Source organism: Suncus etruscus, chromosome 9, assembly GCF_024139225.1.
Source record: "Suncus etruscus isolate mSunEtr1 chromosome 9, mSunEtr1.pri.cur, whole genome shotgun sequence".
NCBI classification, from domain to species: Eukaryota; Metazoa; Chordata; class Mammalia; order Eulipotyphla; family Soricidae; genus Suncus; species Suncus etruscus.
In genome coordinates, this window is record NC_064856.1 from 78,188,175 (window position 1) to 78,193,441 (window position 5,267).

General features: G+C 33.1%; 1 non-coding gene across 1 annotated transcript; it reads right to left on the reverse strand.

The window, feature by feature from the left end:
* Positions 1-318: 318 nt before the first annotated feature.
* LOC126019706 (U6 spliceosomal RNA) lies at positions 319-425 on the reverse strand. The gene has a single exon (XR_007499334.1). It is a non-coding gene; the product is annotated as a U6 spliceosomal RNA (small nuclear RNA).
* Between the last annotated feature and the right edge of the window lie 4,842 nt (positions 426-5,267).

A 5,267-nucleotide genomic window follows, 5' to 3' on the forward strand; every position in this document is an offset into this window, starting at 1 on the left:
ACTATGCACTCAGAAGTTGCTCCTGGCTTGGGGGAACATATGGGATACTGGGGGATCGAACCACGGTCCGTCCAAGGCTAGCGCAGGGAAGGCAGGCACCTTACCTCTAGTGCCACCACCCGGACTCTAGACTGTTCTTGTTCTTTTTGATGTGTACCAGTCTGTCTGACATGAGATGGATATCTCATTGTTTTGATTTTCATTTTCCTGATGAGTAGTTATTTTTTCATATGTCTTTTGGTCATTTGTATTTCTTTGAGGAAGTGTCTGTTCATTTCTCTTCCCATATTTTGATGGGGTTGTATTTTTTATTATGTTAAAAATATGGAACACTTCATGCGTTTGTGTGTCATCCTTGCGCAGGGGCCATGCTAATCTTCTCTGTATGGTTCCAATTTTATTATATGTGCAGCTGGAGCGAGCACCAGATTAAATCTTTTTAAATTATTTTTCCATAATTTCCAGCTTGGAATAAATGATAAAATATTTCTCTTTCTAATTGCATTAACAATGGAAGAAGATGCACACTATAATACCTGAATTCAGTTAAATGCAAATACTTTGACCACAAGTGTCATACCTTTCCTCTAAAGGTTCAATAGATTTAATGCAGCTACAAAACAGATTTTAAATAAACAGAAGAGATTTTTGCACCCACATCCAAACCTAAACAAGCTCACACTAATATCCTTTCTAAAATTGCTTTGGCTCATGATATTAGGGTCGCCCTTCAGATCAGAGTAAAATGTTGGAAGTATTTTCCAAGTAAATCATGCTTTTCTGACCAAGAACAAATAATCATAAATGACATTTATAAGGAAAGTTACTTAAAGCAGATTGTTAACATTTTAAAGGGGACAATGTTTATATCTTATTCCCATTACCTCACATACAAAACCTGTTTTTTATTGAATATTGAATATTCTTGGAGAGCACATGTCAAAATTATAGCTCATAATGTAGTCGCTACTTTACAGATGAATCTTTAATGACAAGCTATTTCTTATATGCATTTCATTTTGTGGAATAGCAATTATCTTCTTATTGAAATTAAGTGTTGAAATTCTTCTGAGCACCATTCTCTTTTTACCAGTGAAGTACTCTGTTGTATGGGGCAGGGAGCATATATTTCTTTTTTTTTTATAAGTGCTACACTAGGCAGTGTCCAGAAGCTATTCCTTACTCTGTACTCGGAATATATTCCTGGTGTGTTTGGGGGACCATATAGGATACTTGATATTGAACCTAAATGTTTGCAAGGCAAAAATCCTAACGAATATACAATGGCGCCAGCCTTCTGGTGTGTGTGTGTGTGTGTGTGTGTGTGTGTGTGTGTGTGTGTGTGTGAGTGTGTGTGTGTGTGTGTGTAGTTATTTGAAACAAACACTTTTTTCTTTGAGTAAATGGCATATTGTTAAGTATTTAAAGCAAGAGTATCTTGAAAGTTTCACCATGGAGGTAAAATAAAAATCTAGCAGTTAATAAGCGTAATAAGAAATTTTAATATTGGCTACAATATTACAATGTTAATTGCATTACTCACTGACAATTGCATGAAAAAACTTAAATCATGTTTTATAGTTGTTTCTTAAGCAATTTAGAGAAATGTTCAGGCACTTGCTTATGAAAATAAGTCTAGAAAGACCACTTTCTTTCATAAAGTTAAGGAAATCTGACATTAAGAATAGGTCACAACAACTTGACATTGTATTATAGAATCAGATTTTTTGTTTAAAAAAAGGTTCTGTTTGAGAACTAATAGGCTCAGTTGGTTTAAATTGTTTCTAACATTTACAAAATGGAGGATGATCTCTATTGCTCTTTCTCAAAGCCATCTTTCCCTCACAAAACTAAACCAGTACTTAGAAAACAAAATTTTCTGCCTGATACTAATAAAAGTCATTTTTCTGATTGTCAGCAAAAGCTTTTGCAATTATTAACCAACTTCTGTTTAATATACAGCTATGCTACCATTTTAAATCAAAATAATTGTAGAGAAAAAAATAACTGGTTGATTTTTAAATTACAATCCCCATCACCACATTTTACTCACATTTCATATAGATAGACCAAAGATGGAAAACAAATTAAGAAACCAAAGCAGCTTGGTAGGGTATCCAAAATGTGACTATAGGTTGATATATATGGTCAGAGCTGGATTCTAAAATGCCAGAATCCCATGTACTAAAAAAGTAAGGGATAATTTAATTTTCTTTAAAAAAAATACAGGTGAACTGTCAAATATTCTTCACACCTTTTTTGGAATATCCTTTAACTCTTCTGCTAATTATATTCGTGAAATCATTCAAAACTAAAATGTCATGACCAGAAGAAAGTACTTTGCTTCTCACTAGACAAACGTAAATCAAATGAGAGTTCAAGCCACCTCAATTGGAAGTTATCCCTGATTTAATCATATAAGTCCTGCTCACTATTGCATGATTTCTACCCATAATTCTGTGTGCTGGGGTTATTAAGGTGACCCCTTTCTTGGAGTCAAGAAACTATTTTCTTGGTTATCTTTGGCTCAGGAATTCACTTAGCAAAAATTCCACTCACTTTCCTTACCTCTTTATTAGACATTCAATAGCTCTTCCTTACTTCAACTTCCTCATTTCTTTTCATACGTGTTTACTTAATAAATAAAATGCACACTTAATCCTGTTTTGGTGTCTATTTCTGATGACCATAACTAATATCCCATCTCCTCAATTCCTTAACCTACATGTCCTAATACTTCTATATAAATTAAGGCAGCAAAAAGCAGCCACTAAAAATTGGGCCTCAGTTCATCTCTGGTTGCATCTACCAGTTTTCTATGCTTTAAGTAAAGACACCCACTTCAGTAAATTCAGAATATTACACTTTTGAAAATGGGGCCTTTACTTGGAATTATTTTTTCTCTCATCTCCTTTTGTCTTTATCACAGCTTTAAGCAGAATGATAAGATTTCTTCCTCTTGCAACTAACCTCTTGTAACCTTTATTTTTTTTAATGTTTGACTTATCATTAGTTTATAATATTATAGAATTTTAGGGATTTAGTTTTCACCTAAGTATGTGTAAGTCTTCACTACCACCTAATAAGTTGCAGGTATCTCGTCACTATAAAAGACTTCTCTGCTCATTTAGCTTTTTGGACATTGCATTATTTAAAATAGATCAGGTTATTTGTTGTGAAATAACTTTTAATTTGTCTTAGTCCAATGTTTTCTAAGGACTACACCCTGATTATGTATGTTAATCAGACTACCACATTATTCATTCTATCAAATTACACATGTTGTCTTATTAATGTTATCAACCTTGATGACTTGATCAAGCTCAAACTACCAGGTGTCTCTAATTTTTTTTTGTAAATTAGCAGGTATTTTGTAGGGAAGTACTTTGAAACTACAAAAAAATCTGCCTTCTATCACTCACATTTACCCTGTAACTTTAGTACCCATTAAAAATTTTTCCTGAGACCTGAGAGATAGCATGGAAGTGGTGTGTTTGTCTTGCAAGAAGAAGGACGGTGGTTCAAATCCTGGCATCCCATTTGGTCCCCCGTGCCTGCCAGGAGTGATTTCTGAGCCTAAAGCCAGGAGTAACCCCTGAGTGCTGCTGGGTGTGACCCAAAAACAACAACAAAAAATTTTTCCCCTGGCCTAATTATTCCTATATTTATTGCAAACTATTATTCCTTTTTCATTTAGTTTTTTTCATTTAATTTTAGTTTTGAATTTTAGTTCTTTTCACATGCCTCATCATTGAGCATTTATTTTATTTTATTTTATTCTATTTTATTTTATTTTATTTATTTATTTATTTATTTTTTTTTTACCAACAATGGTCAGGCTCATGTATTTTATCCCATCCCTGTCTTCAGTCATTTCTTCAAGGAATTCTGGCTTATTTTGTAGTTGAGATCAAGACAGAAGCACTAGGGATTCAATAATCTTGGGATGCCATTATTCCCTAATGCACTAAAAATCACTAGATCACTAAAAATACAGACACATTAACACTATTTATTTCTATATGTAAATTAAAGCTTTTAGTTTACTTTGATACTTCGATTCTTTATTCAATACCACCTACTTTTGTTCTAATTGCTTATTCGTCTATATTAGTAATTGTATTTGTAACCCAATTATATTTGTAATCCAACTTCCACTATTATTGATTTATTTTTTTTATCCGCAGTGGTGCGGAGCAGTAAGGAGTCTGCCTTGCTGGCACTAGCCTAGGATGGACCACAGTTAGATCCCCTGGCATCCCATATGGTCCCCCAAACCAGGAGCGATTTCTGAGAACATAGCCAGGAGTGATTTTTGAGCACATAGCCAGGAGTAACCCCTGAGTGTTACCGGGTGTGGGCCCAAAAACAAACAAAAACTTCTATTAAAATAATGTATTTTATGTTCCATCTGTTGCTATTTTGTTGTTGTTTTTGATAGTAATGCTGACTTCATGGTCTTCCTGAACCTTATTTTATCATTTCTAGGAGAAGGGACCATTGATACTTGATTGAAATGATAAATATCATGGCTCATAGCACCTCCTATAATTTGAATTATTTCTACCTTGAATTTTTTCTACCATGTATTATTTATTTTCTTTTCTCATTACCCTTTGGTATACTACTGAATTTTTCTTCTTCAAAATAAAAAGCTATTTTTCACCTAAGGTTCTGCACATGTTCTCCCCACATGTAATTTTATGTTTCCAAGTGCTTTTTAACCTTTGTATCTCTAGTTGTTGCTCAAGTATAATATTGCCTTACTTCCTATTTAATTTTTTTGCTGATTGTTCTTAATAACCTTGCTTTTATGTTACAACATCTTTCATGTCACAAGGTATGACATGTAAGCGAGGTATTTTTTGTGTAGTCTTATAGTTTTGCTGTGTTTTGTATATGTAAATATACTCACTTATTTTTCCTTGCCCCACTAAATTTCAAAATTTTTGCAAAAATGAACAAGTAAAACTTTGTCTTTATTTATTTATTGCAATGCTCAAGGTGCCAGAACAGCCTAACATAGCATAGAGAATAAGTACTTGTTGAAGGAAAGACATCAGCCTTCTTTATATAAATTTTTATTAAAATATAATATTGAATATTTTGAAATAATTGAAAAGTAAAGTTTCTTTCTACTCTACCTGATAAAAATTGTTTGGCCATATTTATATAAAGGCATAAAGAGGAGGTTGGAGAAAATTTCTCTTCCATGACAAAAAGGTTCTAAAGTTCAGATTTTGTGTAGGAAAATCAGTCTAGGAACT